The following is an 11,354-nucleotide window of genomic DNA, read 5'->3' as shown; positions in this document are numbered from 1 at the left end:
ATACAACAAGCTACAGTTCAGATTGTAACCGTTGCTGTGGTGCGAAGAGATACTATGGAAAGTAACCGTTATGTGTGATGTGATGTGCGCGTACAGCAGCCGACACCACGCAGCAGACTGCTCCTGTTCATGTAGCTGTTCATAACACCCTGTGAGTGGCTCACATCTGCTGCGAGCAGAACCTGACTTTATCCTCTAATCGCTTTCACAACACACGGGCAGGGCCCGCAATTATGTTGAGGATACGCTGGGTGTTGGTGTTCCGAGAGAGAGTTTTATCGTGAATGATCCCCTTCTGGAAGGAGCTGTTGAGGAGGGTGCGGGAGACACAGGGAAGGAAGATTAACAAGGCTTAGGCCTCCAGTTAACAATGAGTATTTCTCTGTCTTGCGCCGAGGCTCCATTGTAGCGTGTAAATCACCGTCTTATCAACGCGGCCCAGCTCCCTCCAGTACTCCGGTGATGTCACCAACCTGTTGTTAGGGAATAGCTTTTATTACAACTACAACGGCTACTGTGTGGCTGCCACTGGATACTTCCGCACACACACGCGCGCACACACACTCACGTGCACTCACACACATTCCCACACACAGACACACACAGGTGCACATCGTTTTAAGATTGCAGTCATTGATGTTGTGCTCTAGGGAGAGCTGTTATGCTTCTTGTTTGCCGCTCAAATTAGTCATAATAAATAAGCCGTACATTTGATTTATTGTTTATAATACTTTGTATTTTACAGTTAATATGGCTGAAATAGGGGACCATTTCTATAAAAAAATATATATATATATACAGTTAGGTCCATAAATATTTGGACATACACAATTTTCATCATTTTGGCTCTGTATACCACCACAATGGATTTGAAATGAAACAATCAAGATGTGCTTTAAGTGCAGACTTTCAGCTTTAATTTCAGGGTATTTACATCCAAATCAGGTGAACGGTGTAGGAATTACAACACATTTTATATGTGCCCCCCCCCCCTTTTTAAGGGACCAAAAATAATTGGACAAACTAACATAATCATAAATCTAATTGTCACTTTTAATACTTGGTTGCAAATCCTTTGCAGTCAATGACAGCCTGAAGTCTGGAACCCATAGACATCACCAGACGCTGGGTTTCGTCCCTGGTGATGCTCTGCCAGGCCTCTACTGCAACTGTCTTCAGTTCCTGCTTGTTCTTGGGGCATTTTCCCTTCAGTTTTGTCTTTAGCAAGTGAAATGCATGCTCAATTGGATTTAGGTCAGGTGATTGACTTGGCCATTGCAGAACATTCCACTTCTTTGCCTTAAAAAACTCTTTGGCTGCTTTTGCAGTATGCTTCGGGTCATTGTCCATCTGCACTGTGAAGCGCCGTCCTATGAGTTCTGAAGCATTTGGCTGAATCTGTGCAGATAATATTTCCAGAAACACTTCAGAATTCATCCTACTGCTTTTGTCAGCAGTCACATCATCGATAAATACAAGGGAACCAGTTCCATTGGCAGCCATACATGCCCACGCCATAACACTACCTCCACCATGCTTCACTGATGAGGTGGTATGCTTTGGATCATGAGCAGTTCCTTCCCTTCTCCATACTCTTCTCTTACCATCATTCTGGTACAAGTTGATCTTGGTCTCATCTGTCCATAGGATGTTGTTACAGAACTGTACAGGCTCTTTTAGATGTTTTTTGGCAAACTCTAATCTGGTCTTCCTGTTTTTGAGACTCACCAATGGTTTACATCTTGTGGTGAACCCTCTGTATTTACTCTGGTGAAGTCTTCTCTTAATTTTTGACTTTGACACAGATACGCCTACCTCCTGGAGAGTGTTCTTGATCTGGCCAACTGTTGTGAAGGGGTTTTTCTTCACCAGGGAAAGAATTCTTCTGTCATCCACCACAGTTGTTTTACGTGGTCTTCCGGGTCTTTTGGTGTTGCTGAGCTCACCAGTGCGTTCTTTCTTTTTAAGAATGTACCAAACAGTTGATTTGGCCACACCTAATGTTTTTGTTATCTCTCTGATAGGTTTGTTTTGATTTTTCAGCCTAACGATGGCTTGCTTCACTGATGGTGACAGCTCTTTGGACTTCATATTGAGAGTTGACAGCAACAGATTCCAAACACAAATACCATACTTGAAATGAACTCTAGACCTTTTATCTGCTCCTTGTCAATAAAATAACGAACTCCCATGAGGGAATAACATACACCTGGCCATGGAACAGCTGAGCAGCCAATTGTCCAATTACTTTTGGTCCCTTAAAAAGGGGGGGGCCACATATAAAATGTATTGTAATTCCTACACCGTTCACCTGATTTGGATGTAAATACCCTGAAATTAAAGCTGAAAGTCTGCACTTAAAGCACATCTTGATTGTTTCATTTCAAATCCATTGTGGTGGTATACAGAGCCAAAATGATGAAAATTGTGTCAATGTCCAAATATTTATGGACCTAACTGTATATTGGCTAAACCCCGTTACTATGCCAGTCACACAACAGAATTTGAAGTAACAGCTCCAAATCGTACTAAACTGTCTCCTGATCATCCAGTTAAACCCAGGGTGAAATGTCAGGATGTAAACTGTTTTCAACACAAAACAAGGCCATGCAGGAAGGTTACTTTATAATTATTTTTGAGATTTCTTCACAGTTTTCAATGTGGAGCCTCCAACCCCCTTCCCCCAAACCTCAGGCAGCCTCTAAACCCCAGACAGCCTCTAAATAGAGTACCAGACAGGGATTTCCTGGTGAGTCTTACACCGAAGATCACACTGGGTAATACGCTCCTCTGAATTTCAGCAGCTCGATTAGAGGTATGTGATTAGCATGACAGGTCTGTAAAGGAAACTTTTGCCCACCAACATCTTTACAGAACCACTTTCAATTACTCTCTCTAATGGAGGAACCCCCTAGAGAAAACACCATGACGATTATCATTAGTATTAATGTTTAATTGCTGAGATAATCTTCGTTCCTGCATCACTGCTTTGGTGCTGTCAAGTTGATAATATTATTCCCGTGTCTTTGATACCTAAATTTAACTTAATCAGTCTTTCACAGATTGTCACAATCATTTAAAATCAGTTAATTAATATTAAAGCAGTATTAGTCTGAACAGCAGCTCAATTCATTACTCAATTTTCTTGCTTTCCAGACTAGTCAGGCATGAATATGGCTAGTCAGTCAAGAGATGTCAGAGCAAAGCTAACCATAAAAGACAGAACGGAGGAATGGAAGAGGAATAAAAAGAGGGGAGGATGGAATGAGAAACAAACCAAAAAGGGTGTCTGAGTGCCACTGATCTGCTGCCGTGGTAACCTGTAATTACAGCTAATTATATCCCAGGATTCCTTGCTGCGTGGAATTAGAATTGGTTTGCAGTCTAATTTGAGTTTTGCAATCAGAATGTTGATTAAGCCTAATATAGCTTCGGCAATTAGGCCACTGCTGCTTCTGAACGAGAAGAGAGGCACGAAGCAGGATGAATCTCTCTGCCTCTGTGAGTTTTAATCAAGGTGAGGCCCTGGGTGAGAGCTCTGTTCCCACCAACAGCACATTCTTACATCCCAGCGTCCCTGACCCTAGGGGCAGACACACAGGACGCTACAGGCTAACACAACACAAGATGCTACAGGCTAACACAACACACAGGACGCTACATGTTAACACAACACAAGACGCTACAGGCTAACACAACACACAGGATGCCACAGGCTAACACAACACAAGACGCTACAGGCTAACACAACACACAGGACGCTACAGGCTAACACAACACAAGATGCTACAGGCTAACACAACACACAGGACGCTACATGCTAACACAACACAAGACGCTACAGGCCAACACAACACACAGGACGCTACAGGCTAACACAACACAAGACGCTACAGGCTAACACAACACACAGGATGCCACAGGCTAACACAACACACAGGACGCTACAGGCTAGCACAACACACAGGATGCTAAAGGCTAATACAATAGAGAAGATACTACAGGCTAAGCCACGTGCTACAAGAGAACCCAACACACAGGTTCTGCAACATAACCCAAACATAACAGCGTGCATAGCAAGATAACCGAACACAGATGATACTACATGCTAACCGAACACAGAGAATGCTACAGGCTAACACAAGACATAGGGTGATACAGGATAACGCAACACACAGCATGCTACAGGCTAACCCAACACATAGGATGCTACATGCTAACCCAACACAGAGAATGCTACAGGCTAACACAACACAGAGGATGCTAGAGCCTGATCCAACCCAACACAGAGGAATGCTGTTGGACATCAGTGACAGTGACAGTGTAGAGCAGCTGTTTTGCTGGCGCCAGGCTGCGTGGCATCACAGAATGATGCTCCTGCCAAAGACAATCATCCTCAGCACTCAGACAGCTAAATCCCCTCCACTGCAGGCAAAATGAGCCAATCATCTGAGAGGCTCTCTCTCTGCTGGGACACATGCCCCCCCGGTAGCAAACATCTGTGTACAGCTCCAGCCATACCACCCTGGCTCCAGCTGTGGCCACTAAACTGACTCCTCTACTCTGTACAGCCACTCTACCCTGACTGCTCTACTGTGTACAGCCACTCCACCCTGACTGCTCTACTCTGTACAGCCACTCCACCCTGACTGCTCTACTCTGTACAGCCACTCCACCCTGACTGCTCTACTGTGTACAGCCACACCACCCTGACTGCTCTACTGTGTACAGCCACTCCACCCTGACTGCTCTACTCTGTACAGCCACACCACCCTGACTGCTCTACTCTGTACAGCCACTCCACCCTGACTGCTCTACTGTGTACAGCCACTCCACCCTGACTGCTCTACTCTGTACAGCCACACCACCCTGACTGCTCTACTGTGTACAGCCACACCACCCTGACTGCTCTACTCTGTACAGCCACTCCACCCTGACTGCTCTACTGTGTACAGCCACTCCACCCTGACTGCTCTACTCTGTACAGCCACACCACCCTGACTGCTCTACTGTGTACAGCCACTCCACCCTGACTGCTCTACTGTGTACAGCCACTCCACCCTGACTGCTCTACTCTGTACAGCCACTCCACCCTGACTGCTCTACTCTGTACAGCCACTCCACCCTGACTGCTCTACTCTGTACAGCCACACCACCCTGACTGCTCTACTCTGTACAGCCACTCCACCCTGACTGCTCTACTGTGTACAGCCACTCCACCCTGACTGCTCTACTGTGTACAGCCACTCAACCCTGACTGCTCTACTGTGTACAGCCACACCACCCTGACTGCTCTACTGTGTACAGCCACTCCACCCTGACTGCTCTACTCTGTACAGCCACTCCACCCTGACTGCTCTACTGTGTACAGCCACTCCACCCTGACTGCTCTACTCTGTACAGCCACACCACCCTGACTGCTCTACTGTGTACAGCCACACCACCCTGACTGCTCTACTGTGTACAGCCACTCCACCCTGACTGCTCTACTGTGTACAGCCACTCCACCCTGACTGCTCTACTCTGTACAGCCACACCACCCTGACTGCTCTACTGTGTACAGCCACTCCACCCTGACTGCTCTACTCTGTACAGCCACACCACCCTGACTGCTCTACTGTGTACAGCCACACCACCCTGACTGCTCTACTCTGTACAGCCACTCCACCCTGACTGCTCTACTGTGTACAGCCACTCCACCCTGACTGCTCTACTCTGTACAGCCACACCACCCTGACTGCTCTACTGTGTACAGCCACTCCACCCTGACTGCTCTACTGTGTACAGCCACTCCACCCTGACTGCTCTACTGTGTACAGCCACTCCACCCTGACTGCTCTACTGTGTACAGCCACACCACCCTGACTGCTCTACTCTGTACAGCCACTCCACCCTGACTGCTCTACTCTGTACAGCCACTCCACCCTGACTGCTCTACTGTGTACAGCCACTCCACCCTGACTGCTCTACTCTGTACAGCCACTCCACCCTGACTGCTCTACTGTGTACAGCCACTCCACCCTGACTGCTCTACTGTGTACAGCCACACCACCCTGACTGCTCTACTGTGTACAGCCACTCCACCCTGACTGCTCTACTGTGTACAGCCACTCCACCCTGACTGCTCTACTCTGTACAGCCACTCCACCCTGACTGCTCTACTGTGTACAGCCACTCCACCCTGACTGCTCTACTGTGTACAGCCACACCACCCTGACTGCTCTACTCTGTACAGCCACTCCACCCTGACTGCTCTACTGTGTACAGCCACTCCACCCTGACTGCTCTACTGTGTACAGCCACTCCACCCTGACTGCTCTACTCTGTACAGCCACACCACCCTGACTGCTCTACTCTGTACAGCCACTCCACCCTGACTGCTCTACTCTGTACAGCCACACCACCCTGACTGCTCTACTGTGTACAGCCACTCCACCCTGACTGCTCTACTGTGTACAGCCACTCCACCCTGACTGCTCTACTGTGTACAGCCACTCCACCCTGACTGCTCTACTCTGTACAGCCACTCCACCCTGACTGCTCTACTGTGTACAGCCACTCCACCCTGACTGCTCTACTCTGTACAGCCACTCCACCCTGACTGCTCTACTCTGTACAGCCACTCCACCCTGACTGCTCTACTGTGTACAGCCACACCACCCTGACTGCTCCACTGGGGGTGGCAGTGTGGTGGAGGATTACTACAGTGCGGTGGTAGTGGTAGGAGGGAGGGAGGGTGCAGGTCAATACTGCTGCAAGGACAACAACCAAGGACGACATATAGCCTACACAGAGCTGGCAGAACACCAGTCCTAAGGCTCCAGGTCTGTCCAGGAGATGAGAAGCCAGTCCCCCCTTCACTGGCACCAACAGCAAGCTCTGTCTTAGTTACCCATCCTGTGGGTCTGTTTCTCTGCTCTCTGTTCTGGGCTCCTACCAGAGGACACTGTATCGATCCATGGCCATGTCGGAGTAGACTTGTTCGTAATGCTTCAAAACAAGCGTGTGGTTTACAAAGTCAACACTTTCTGTAGTTCAGGTGCAACTTTAGGATTTATTTGAGAAAGGCCCAGGCGTGTACAGAGTAAATCAATTGCACCCTGGGCAGGTTATTAAACGCGGGGAGGAAACCCTCCTGCGATTCCAGACATGATCATTATTCTGCTGCAAAGAAACAATCATTTCTTCCAGGTTCCAGGGTGAAACTGGCTGTTTCGGTGGCGCAGTATAAATGCCTTTGAAACCTAAGGCACATTTTTATTGTAGAGATCAGCCTCCAATTCATATTGGGCCGCTGCCCTTTCCTCTCTGCGACTCACTGTTATTACATAGCGTATGTACATGCTGCGCGTCAAAGTGTACTGTTTCCTCAGGACTAGATTGGCATATAAATACCCAGGATATACCTCACAATATCAATGGCAAATGCAATTGTGCAGATCAGTGAGAAAAATGAATCTACAAAGGGTTAGTCATTCAAAGGAGAGGGAGTAACAGACCTAATTCTTTCATGCTAATTTTCTTTTTTTTTTGAGAGCTCTGCTCTACCCTTGTTAAAGGCAATGGAATTGGAAAAAATCAAATGGCATAAACAATTCATGGCTCTTCCATACAAGGCAGAGGGCTCAGTTACTAGATGGTGAAATATTAACGAGTCCTCGTGTTTGACACGTTCTGTGCTTGGGTGTCACAATATCCTGTCGCCAGCATCACAGTGCAACTGCAGACTCTGTTCTGACAATTCCAAACACATTTTGGTGAGAAAAAGCAGTAGGAGACAATCTACTCATGTTCTCTAGACGACGCCTGAATGGACAGAGAATATACGCAAGCTGAATCGAGGCCTAATCCTCACGACTCCTTCAGGTTCACAAGAAACTTCAAGACACATTTCATCAGTCAAAACTCAACTTTGTTTCATTAGTCAAAACTTGCAATTCACTTTACTTGAATCTTCAAATGGAGGATTTTTATTAAGAATTTAGCAACGCAGTACTTAAAAATAAATTCTCTCCCAGTGACCTAAATGTCAAGTTAAAGCGTTCTGGTGCAGAATGCATTCATCTGAGCACCGTTCTGGCTCCCTGATACAACGTGTGACATCACGGGGCCTCTGAATGCAGTTAGTTCTGCTCATAAAAGGCTGTGGCAGACTGATGGATGACACCCTGGGCTTCATGGATCACTTTCCCGAGATAAAGCAAAATTATGTCATGAATTATTAACAGCAATTCAATACGGTAGACTTCTAATCTTCCACAGTCTGCACAGCATGAAGAAGAAAACACTGTATCTCTTCAGAAGCTGAATCTGGGATGGATGAGTAATCCTGATAGAAGATGTATGATTGAGGACACTCCTTGCATATTAATCGCACCCAACTGGGAAGACGTGTGTCTCCACTCTGTTGTGCTGTATGAGAATATCTACAATTCTTCCATTACAAACATTTCACTTGTGTGAGGGCCAAGGCTAAGGTTCTGAACTTCAGTTGTGTAGGGGAATGACTATACAACTGGAGTGCCTGTTCAGCTCAGGGCCGTATTAGACCAGATCCTACACTGTTCCTGTTAGCGTAGCGTAGCATTAATCGCTAGCATAGGTTAGAGGCTGATTTTCCCTTAAGCCACCAGGCTAGATTAGAGAGTTAACAGGACTCAGATAGATTGTCCGGATGGAGAGGGAAACTAAACATGATCTAATTTCCAACTCTTCTCGCTCCACACTGCCAATATCTTATGATAGGGGTGAAAACATACCAAAGCTGGTAAAAATAGATGTCTAGAATGAGTACCATGGGCATATTATTTCTCCTTCAAATATTGGAAGTGCATTTGTATTCATTATTCATGAGTGTGGAGGTGGTGGCGGGGGGCAGGGACATATGGTTGACTCTGCGTGTGGTGAAATATTAAAATGCCGTGTCAGCGACGAGGTCTCCAGAGCACCAGGTGGGCCAATCTGCTGGACAGAGACAGCCCTGCCCTGCCTCTGCCTCAGGGTCTATCTCTGCCTCTACCTCTTTACTCCTGCCTCTCTATCCTCTACCTCTCTTCTCTTGCCACTCTACCTCTCTACTCCTGTCTCTTTACTCCTGCCTCTCTACCTCTCTTCTCTTGCCTCTCTACCTCTCTACTCCTGCCTCTCTACCTCTCTACCTCTCTTCTCTTGCCACTCTACCTCTCTACTCCTGCTTCTCTACCTCTCTACCCCTGCCCTGTACCTCTCTACCCCTGCCCTCTACTTCTCTACCCCTGCCCTCTACTTCTCTACCCCTACCCTCTACCTCTGTACCCCTACCCTCTACCTCTCTACTCCTGCCTCTCTACCTCTCTACCCCTACCCTCTACCTCTCTACTCCTGCCTCTCTACCTCTCTACTCCTGCCTCTCTACCTCTCTACCCCTGCCCTCTACCTCTCTACCCCTGCCCTCTACCTCTCTACCCCTGCCCTCTACCTCTCTACCCCTGCCCTCTACCTCTCTACCCCTGCGCTCTACCTCTAAGAGGGGCCTCCTCCTAACTCAATTGGGCTGGGTGGATGGTGAATGTTATGTTTTTGACTTCTCCAGTACCTACATCCATATACAGCTTCAACTGCCGGGGGAGAATATGAAGCATATACAGGTGGACGCTCCCTCGGTCTCCTGGGTGCTCCACTATCTGCATGGTAGACCACAATTTGTGAGGCTGCACAGCGTGTGTGTCTGGGCATGTGGTGAGCAACACAGAGGCTCCCCAAGAGATTCTACCGTTACCCTTGTTGTTCACTCTGTACACCTCTGACTTATGATACAACTCAGAGTCTGCAGGACTTCTCTGTTATTCCACTGCTATTGTGGTGTTTTTCAGGGAGGGTCAGGAGAGGGAGTACGGGGGCTTGGTTGATGTCTTTGTTTGGTGATGCAAGAAGAACTACATGCTGCTCAACATCTCCAAGACGCAGGAGATGGTTGTGAATTTCCAGAGTTCTAAGAAACTTGAGTGAAGTTGGCCCCCCCACCCAATGCAAAACATCCTCAAAATAGTCTCAATCATTTGTGCTGGTTTGTGATGCAATTATTTTAGTTTGTGCTGCTTTCATTTTTTAGAATGTTTCGTATGTCATCCTGAGGTCATTCAGCCCCCCACATATTCCGAATGAACCCAAAATAGTCTCAATCGTTTGTGCTTCGTTTGTACTGGTTTGTGCCTTTACAATTTTTGTTTGTGCTGCAGCGGTATTTTTTATATTAGACATTTAATTATGGGCGATGACGTCACCAGCCCCCCCACTTGCTCCAAACTGATTGTAAATAGTCACACACATTCTTTAATATCTAAAAAATGAAACGAAAACAACCTTCTTCCTTTCTACCTCAACATCTGTCTCTACTGAACCTCTCTACCTCTTTACCTCTCACCCTCTGTCTCTCTACCACTCTACCTCTCACCCTCTGTCTCTCTACCACTCTACCTCTCACCCTCTGTCTCTCTACCACTCTACCTCTCACCCTCTGTCTCTCTACCACTCTACCTCTCACCCTCTGTCTCTCTACCACTCTACCTCTCACCCTCTGTCTCTCTACCACTCTACCTCTCACCCTCTGTCTCTCTACCACTCTACCTCTCACCCTCTGTCTCTCTACCACTCTACCTCTCACCCTCTGTCTCTCTACCACTCTACCTCTCACCCTCTGTCTCTCTACCACTCTACCTCTCACCCTCTGTCTCTCTACCACTCTACCTCTCACCCTCTGTCTCTCTACCACTCTACCTCTCACCCTCTGTCTCTCTACCACTCTACCTCTCACCCTCTGTCTCTCTACCACTCTACCTCTCACCCTCTGTCTCTCTACCACTCTACCTCTCACCCTCTGTCTCTCTACCACTCTACCTCTCACCCTCTGTCTCTCTACCACTCTACCTCTCACCCTCTGTCTCTCTACCACTCTACCTCTCACCCTCTGTCTCTCTACCACTCTACCTCTCACCCTCTGTCTCTCTACCACTCTACCTCTCACCCTCTGTCTCTCTACCACTCTACCTCTCACCCTCTGTCTCTCTACCACTCTACCTCTCACCCTCTGTCTCTCTACCACTCTACCTCTCACCCTCTGTCTCTCTACCACTCTACCTCTCACCCTCTGTCTCTCTACCACTCTACCTCTCACCCTCTGTCTCTCTACCACTCTACCTCTCACCCTCTGTCTCTTTGCCCCTCTACCTCTAACCTTCTATCCCTCAACATCTCCCCTTCTACCTCTCTACCTCTCACCCTCTACCTTTAACTCTCTACCCCTCTACCTCTCACCCTCTACCTTTAACTCTCTACCCCTCTACCTCTCACCCTCTACCTTTAACTCTCTACCCCTC

Source organism: Osmerus eperlanus, chromosome 3 (assembly GCF_963692335.1).
Source record: "Osmerus eperlanus chromosome 3, fOsmEpe2.1, whole genome shotgun sequence".
In the NCBI taxonomy this organism is placed as follows: Eukaryota; Metazoa; Chordata; class Actinopteri; order Osmeriformes; family Osmeridae; genus Osmerus; species Osmerus eperlanus.
This window is presented reverse-complemented; position numbering follows the sequence as displayed.